The 8466-nt window shown below is 35.2% G+C and overlaps 1 non-coding gene across 1 annotated transcript; it reads left to right on the top strand.

Moving 5' to 3' along the window:
• Positions 1 to 7283: 7283 nt before the first annotated feature.
• LOC118643062 lies at positions 7284 to 7473 on the top strand. Its single transcript, XR_004961946.1, has one exon. It is a non-coding gene; the product is annotated as a U2 spliceosomal RNA (small nuclear RNA).
• The last annotated feature ends 993 nt before the right edge of the window (positions 7474 to 8466 follow it).

The raw sequence follows: 8466 nt of genomic DNA, 5'->3' as shown, positions 1-8466 counted from the left end.
CTCCCATTGTTTCCTGTATAATAACTGGCTCCATGATCATCCCAGAAACCCGAGGTTGTCGTGAATTTTCCCCTTTATCTTGCTTTTGCATCAATTGCTGCAGCTTGTTGGTCCTTTTTTCTAAGCACAGCTCATATTTCTCCATACTTCTTCATCCTGACTGCCACATGAATTATCTGTTGTCACCTGACCTTAGAACAATCCTATTAACTGGTCTTTGTGCTTCTAGAATGATACCATCCAATCCAAGCTCTGTACTGCATCCAGAGTAATCTTTGTAACCAGAATATGTGATTATCTTACCTCACTCTGTACAACTCTTCAGTGGTTCCTCACTGCTTATAGGCTACTTTTAAACCCTTTCCACTTGGCATATAAGACCTGACGCCTCATATATTAGAACTTCCATCCTTGCACTGTATGTACCACAAATACTCAACTACTATATTTGTAGTCCCTGGAACATCCTATTGTCACAAGCCTCTGAGCCTTTGCTCAGGCTGTTCCCACTGCTTGGAAATCCCTTCTCCACTTGTCTGCCTGCTTTTGACAAGACACCATCTCCGTCTCCCTTTCATCATTCAGAACTTCATCACCCAGTTTGTCTCTGAGACCACCAGGACTATACACATCACACCTTTGATTTCTGTGTATTTTATTCCTCACCAGAATCCCCAGACTCTTATCCCCAGGTGGCTTGTGTTTAACCTGATCTGACTCCAGTTCCTAATTCCATTCCCTACTCTTAGATGGTGCACTCTCTGGAACTAGTGATTTGTCCTTATCAATATCTCCTGCATCTTTAACCTCTCCATTAAACATTCCCTTACCTTTGTACTCTAACCAAGACTTGATTGTACACTTACTGTGCTATGTTTTTATGTAGCTTTCTCAGGTAGTGGCTATTTTTCTTCCTATGGCCCTTGTTGTCTCTGAGCCTGAAACTGGAACAGATGCCCTTTTTGTTTCTCTCGGTTGTATCCAGAACACTGTTCATCCTCCTTCTAAAAAGCCTCCATCCCTAAAGCTTCTGCCATCAGACTATGTCACTCACTATCGTTGTTTCTGTTAGCTAAACACAGTCCAATCTCTCTTATTCCTCAAATATTATTTGAGTCTTGGTTCAGTATCACTTTCTCTAGTACAAAAAATATAGAATTTTGATGAGTTCAATATCCATATCGATTCAGGTAGACAAACCTTCCAGTTTCCTGCCTTGGTTTCTCAATTCCTTGACTTTCCATTATTTATCCTATTTTTCACTGTAAAACAGCCAACCCCTATCATGTTCTTACTCTAAACCAACTGCCCTCCTTCCTCCATAATTTCAATTGTATTTTCTTTCCAGGCATTTTATTATATAAAGTTTTCAAACATATGAAAAATTTAAAAGAATTTTACAGTAAAAACCTGTATACACCTAGATTATATTATGAATATTTACTGCATTTCTTTCCCCTTCCTTCCCTTCCCTTCCCTTCCCTTCCCTTCCCTTCCCTTCCCTTCCCTTCCCTTCCCTTCCCTTCCCTTCCCTTCCCTTCCCTTCCCTTCCCTTCCCTTCCCTTCCCTCCTTTTTTTCTTCCTTCCTTTTTTCTTCTCCTTCCTTCTTTCCTTCCTTCCTTCCTTCCTTCCTTCCTTCCTTCCTCTTTCTTTCTTTCTTTCTTTCTTTCTTTCTTTCTTTCTTTCTTTCTTTCCACCTACCTACCCATCCATCCATCCATCCATCCATCCATCCATCCATCCCACCCTCTGTCCATCGTTAGTCCATCTATTTTAGGTGCATATCAAAGTAAATTGTAGACATCAGTAAATGCCCCCTTTAATACTTTAGGATGAATATAAATAACTACAGTCGAAATATTTGTTTACAGTAATAGTAACTCTCTCTCTCTCTATCACACACACACACACACACACACACACATTTATTTGCATCCTGCTCTATCACTGGACTGTGATTTTCTTGAGGGCATACACAATGATCCACTTACATTTGTAACCCTAGAGGCTTGCACAAGAGCATTTACTCATTTAGTAATGAGTAAAAAAATACTAGTTGAATGGATGAAAGTCTCTCCTTACAGTTACACTGACGTAGTCAGTTATGATAATATGATAAATGCCCTTGGATCACTCAAATTCAGACTTAGGTTACTTTGACAAATCAGGCAGGGAACATTTCCAGGATATCAGGACACAGGCTGAGTTTATGGACAAGTCAGGCTTTTTCTCAAAACTCTTTTATTACATTTCATTATATTCTAAAGAAGTGACAAAATTGAAATTTATTGCATGAGCAAAAGTTATAATACTTAATTGCTTTCTTCAGAAAGGCATGCTTACTGCTGTAGTCACATTTATTTTCTATTATGGCTAAATATAGGCTAAGGTTTTTATTATTAGTCTACTATGCCTAGAATAATTATAGTTATGTTCTCTTAATAAAGAATTACTTCCAGAGTACATTTTACCTTTGAGCTTAGTTAAACAAAACTGTATCATATATAGCATAAAGACACCATTGAATGTTCAGATCAAATCTTGTTAGGTTACACGAATCGGGTATTTAATGAACTGGATGCAACCTGACATGACTTTTAGACATATGTGTTGATTGTTCCTGGTTGCCTATAGTGTCATATCAATGTCATCATGTTAATAAGAAAATTAAGACTGTGTAATATACCATACTCCCCACAATGTGATTGAATAATTTATCCTTCCTGCTAAGAGAATCAATAATCATACTTACTGAACAGATCCAAAGGAAAACGAAATATATGATATGCTTTGACAAGTTGACACAATTCACAATACTAAACAAGAAGCATGTGTTATAAATGTGAACCTTAAATGACAGAACAGCACCGTTTAAAACACAAGTGTGATCATAAAATCGTTTATTTCATAATCAACTTGCCAAGTACATCTGGTATTGCTATATTGGCTCACCAAATATTTCCTACATGCATTTTAAAAACGTAAAGTGAATACAGACAGTCAATGGGTTGAGAGACTAAATGTCCATATGGCTTCCTTTAGTACCTTCACTAATTTCATCACTGTATTTCTTAATTAAGCTCTCTCAGTAAGCATGTAACTGTTACCATTAACAACGCTTACTGATTAAATGAGTGTTTGAAGGACACTCAGGGAACTGGTGGCTTCAATTTAGTTGTGTAAGTTGAGTATAATTTAATTTCTACTTAATTATTTCTTATTAAAATAGCAGAAAATACAACATCACTAGAGGCTTTCAATCATAATATCACATTCAATGTGACTATATTGTTATGAGAATAGCAAAGCTTAAAGTGGTAAATTAATATAAAACAGACAGTGGGTTCTGATTTTAAACAGATTTTAAAAAGGCAGTCAAAAGCCTTATCTAAAGCCCTGGCCAGTTTGGCTCAGCGGTTAGAGCGTCGGCCTGCGGTCCGGAGAGACCCGGGTTCGGGTCCCGCTAAGGGCACGTACTTCGGTTGCAGTTTGTCCCCGGCCCTGGTTGGTCGTGCGGGTGGCAGCCACTCGATGTGTCCCTTCACGTCGATGTTTCTCTCTCTCTCCCTTCCTCTCTCTCCCTCCCACTCTATCTGTACAAAAAAGGGAAAAATATCCTCGGGTGAGGATAAAAAAAAAAAAAAAAAGCCTTATCTAAAGTCAAAAGACACCCTTACCTTTCATTATCATTGACATCAGAAAATGTGTAATTATATATTTACTAAGAGTAACATTTGATTTAAAAATAATTATTATTGGGTTGATCAATATTTCACAGCACATTTCTTTATGCTAGTTGGCAAAAAACAGCAAAGAATTGTGGATATTAGATTATTTTTATTATTATGGTAACTACTCTATTTATAGTTTTTTTTTTTAAATTTAAATTTATTGGGGTACCATTTCTTAATAAGATTATGTAGGTTTCAAGTGTAAATTTCTATGGTACATGATCTGTATATTGCATTGTGTGCCCACCACCTAAAGTCTAATCACTTTCCGTATTCAGTTATTTGACCTCCTTTACCCTTTACTGTATCCGCTAGTCTTCCCCCTGATAACCACAATACTGTTTTTTGTGTCTATGAGTCTCTCTGTCTATTTTTTGTTTGTTCATTTCTTGTTTTCAGTTTTATATTCCACATGTGAGTGAATTATGTTGTTCTTTTTGTGTCTGACTTATTTTGCTTATCATAGTATTCTCCAGACTCATGTTTTTACAAATGGCAGTATTTAATCTTTTCTTATGGTTGAGTAGTATTCCATTGTATCTATGTACCACATCTTCTTTATCCAATCATTTGTCAAAAGACACTTCAGTTGTTTCCATGTCTTGGCCACTGTGAACATAGGGTGGCATATATCTTTGCAAATAAATGTTTTCAAATTTTTCAGGTACATACCCAGGGTTGCTGGGTCATTTTGTAACTTAATGGTATTCTAAATTGTTTTTTTCTTTATTGATATTAGAGAGAGAGGAAGAGAGAGAGACAGAAACATTGATGAGACAGAGCAATCGATTGGCTGCCTCCTGCATGTCCCCACTGGGGATCAGGCCCACAACCTGGGCATGTGCCCTGACTGGGAATCAAACCGGCGACCTCTTGGTGCATGGATTGACACTCAACCACTGAGCCACACTGGCCAGGCAAGTATTCTTAAATTTTTGAGGAACCTCCATACTTTTTTCCATAGTGGCTGTACCAGTTTACCTTCAAAGCAGCTTTGAATGAGGGTTTCTTTTTCTTCACAACCTCTCCAACACTTATTACTTGTCTTTTTGATAGTAGCCATTTTAACAGGTGTGAGGAGGTATCTCTTTGTAGTTTTGATTTGCATTACCTCATAGCTAATAAAGTTGAGCATTTTTTCAGTCGTTAGCCATTCATATGTCTTCTTGGGAGAGTGTGTGTTTAGGTCCTTTGCCTATGTTTTAATTAGATTGTTTGTTTGGTATTGAGTTTTATGAGTTCTTTATATATTTTGATTATCAACCCTTTGACAGAGCTGTTGTTAGTAAATATCTTCTCCCATTCAGTTGGTTGCCATTTTGTTTTGTTGGCAGTTTATTTTGCTATGCAGAAGCTTTTTAACAAACAGGCAAGAGAAAGAAACAAAAGGCATCTAAATTGGGAATGAAGTAAAATTATCATGTTTTTGCAGATGGCATGATTCTTTATATAGGAAACCCTAAAGACTCCACCAAAAAGTGTTAGAAGTGATAAACAAATACAGTAAAGTTGCAGGATACAAAATCAAGGTACAAAATTTCACTGCATTCCTATATACTAACAATGAAATTAAAAAAAAAAGGAAATGAAAAATATCAACAACAACGATTTTTGCAATTGCAACCAAAAGAATAACATACCTAGGCATAAACTTAACAAAGGATGTGAAGGACCTATGTAGTGAAAACTACAAAGCATTGTTAAAAGAGATTGAAAAAGACACAATGAAATGAAAAGATATTCTGTGTTCATGGATTGGAAGAATTAACATAGTTAAAATGTCCATGTTACCTAAAGCAATATACAGATTTAATGTAATCCCCATGAAAATCCCAATGACAGTTTTTTAAAGCAATGGAACAAAAAAATCATCTAATCACCACAAAAGACCCCGAATAGCCAAAATAATCCTGAGAAAAAAAATAACAAAGCCAGAGGTATCACACTCCCTGATTTCAAATTATACTACAAAGTAGCATGGTATTCACAGAAAAACAGATACACAGACCAATGGAACTGAATTGAGAGCCCAGAAATAAACCCATATGTATATGGGCAAATGATTTTGACAAAGGAGCCAAAAATATCCAGTGGAGAAAAGAAATCCTCTTTAATAAATGGTGTTGGGAAAATTGGAAAGCCACATGCAAAAGAATGAAATTAGACTATTTGTCCTTATATACAAAAATGAACTCAAAATGAATCAAATATCTAAATATAAGACCTGAAACAATAAAGTACATACAAGAAAACATAGGTACTAAACTTCGGACTTTGGTCTTAGAGAGAATTTTATGAATTTGACTTCAAAGGCAAGGGAAGTAAAAGCAAAAATAAATGAATGGGACTATATCAAACTGAACTGTTCTTTTTATTATAACCCTTCTCTTTTAACACTTTGAACTGTTTTCTTAGTTAGGATTTACTTTTCCATGTGTTTCTCTCTCCTGTCAATACTATCATTTTCAGTATAATCCTATTCCTTTAGTTATTTTTGGGGAGAGGAACAAACTTTTCATTATAATGTTTTGGCACCTCTTAAAATCAACATTTAAAAATACTTAATTTCTTAACCAGTGTTGATGACAACATGGGCAAATGGCCAGTGCTTTTGGTAGGTGTGTAATACTGTAATCTAATAATTTTTAGAGAAATTTGGTTTATCTATTAAAATATAAAATGTTTATACTCTGTCAGCAATCTATTTGAGAAACATAGGTATACTTTGCAAATGTGCTCAAATATATTTCCAGTATACTCATTCATTGAGCGTATTCATTGTACTCTTATTTGCAAATTGTGAAATATTGAAAACAAGAAAATTGTTGCCAAATAAGGGACAAGTTAAATAAATTATTTCCTATCTAAGCTCATCTTTTGGTTAAAAGGAACCCAAAACTATAAATGCTATAAATGACTAAAAACAAACATAAAACACTGTAGAAGTGTATCTGTATGTTTTAGAAATCTAATTTGTTTTCTTATTTCAGGTTTGGATCCTGTAAGACTTCTTTTTATGCTCTGTTATACTTCAATATTTTACAACCAGCATGCATTACACTAGTAAGCTGACAAATAATAGAGATAGTGAACCATTTCAATGGTTGCAGTGGATACTTGCAGCGATTTGAATTCCTTTATTCCTTACCCCTCTGTACAGCAAATGTTAGCCCTAGCATTTCATACTACTTTTGAAATCTTTCCCTTCTTTTGCTATTTTAAGATCCAATCCTTCCTATTACATAGCTTTTACCCTTTCTATGCCAATATGATATTCTACATAATTGCACTTTTTATTTATTTATTTAATGTGTTTTTTAAAATTGATTTTTAGAGACAAAGGAAGGAAAAGAGAGAGAGAGAAACATCAGTGTGAGAGAGATACATTGATTAGCTGCCTCCTGCATGCCCCCTACTGGGGATTGAGCCTGAAACCTGGGCATGTGCCTTGACAGGGAATCAGACCTGGACCTCTCAGTCCATGGGACTGATGCTCAGTCCACTGAACCACTCTGGCCAGGCCATAACTGCACTTTTTAAACAGTTACTTTTATTGCTTCTCAGCCTTTTGGCTAAGATCAAGTGTAGTATCTGTTCTTATCAGTTTAATATCTGATACACTCTCTATCTGAGGACAATATAGTAAATGGATTTTGGAGCAGGGAGATGGAATAGGAGCTTGCTCTGTCCGCTCCACGCATCGACCTGGTGTTGCAGTGCCTCTGGGAAAGGTGCAGGGAAAAAGAAGTTATTATTTTTATTCTGATTTACATTGGAAATTCATTTTGGGTCCAGAACAATTATTTTCTGTATAGAATCAACAGATAAGGTTTTGGTGGGCTTATTTCGTCATGTCTGCCATGTAGCTGATCCAGCACTTTACAGGAGTCTTTGCTGTGAAAAATGTAGAATTTGTCATACGATTAAATGTCATTAGATTAATAATACAGACTATTTTTTGAGAATCCAACTTTTTTTTAGAGCTAATGGACCCTGAAATACTTTGAAATAATAAAACAGTGCAGGATTTAAACAATATGCATATTTCTTAACTCTAAGTAAATTCCAATTGAAGTCATCATCATTTTCATATTCACACTATAGGCAGTAGGGCCTTGACCTCTATAGCTTCACAAACAAGTATTTTATAGTTATGTAAGGAAAATATGGAGTAAATGTCATTAGAATTAGAGCTTTTAAAAATCAGAATGGATATTGGTAATATAAGAATACCGACTTCCACTTTTGATTTTAAGTAATGTCTAAATTGATAGGTAAGGTAATAAAGTATTATTTCAAAATCTTTGAAGGTAAACACTTAAAGAAGTAAAAATAAATATATAACCAACCCAAACTGGGTGATAGAAAAGAAATGAGGAAGAGGGAGAAATTGAAAGTATTAAAATTTCCTATTTATTCATAGTTGAGTGGCAGTGGTAGTAAATGTCTGCTTTCTAAAGTATGGAATTAAATATATTTTATAAAGTTATCTTTAGAATGATAAGTATATAACTAAAACAGGTAATAAATTTCTAAGTTATTAAGACAAAAATACATTCACTTTTTATATATTCTAAATTATTATAACAAAACACATAAAATCACTTGATGTCAAAGGTAAAGCATTCTCAAAGATAGTTACTTAAGGATTACGCCATCAAAAGAAATATGGCCCTGGTTGGCTTGGCTGAGTGGTTAGAGTGTTGGCCCATGGACCAAAGAATCGAGGGTCTGA

The sequence above is a fragment of the Molossus molossus genome, unplaced genomic scaffold (genome assembly GCF_014108415.1).
Source record: "Molossus molossus isolate mMolMol1 unplaced genomic scaffold, mMolMol1.p scaffold_m16_p_3, whole genome shotgun sequence".
Taxonomy (NCBI): domain Eukaryota; kingdom Metazoa; phylum Chordata; class Mammalia; order Chiroptera; family Molossidae; genus Molossus; species Molossus molossus.
This window is presented reverse-complemented; position numbering and strand designations above follow the sequence as displayed.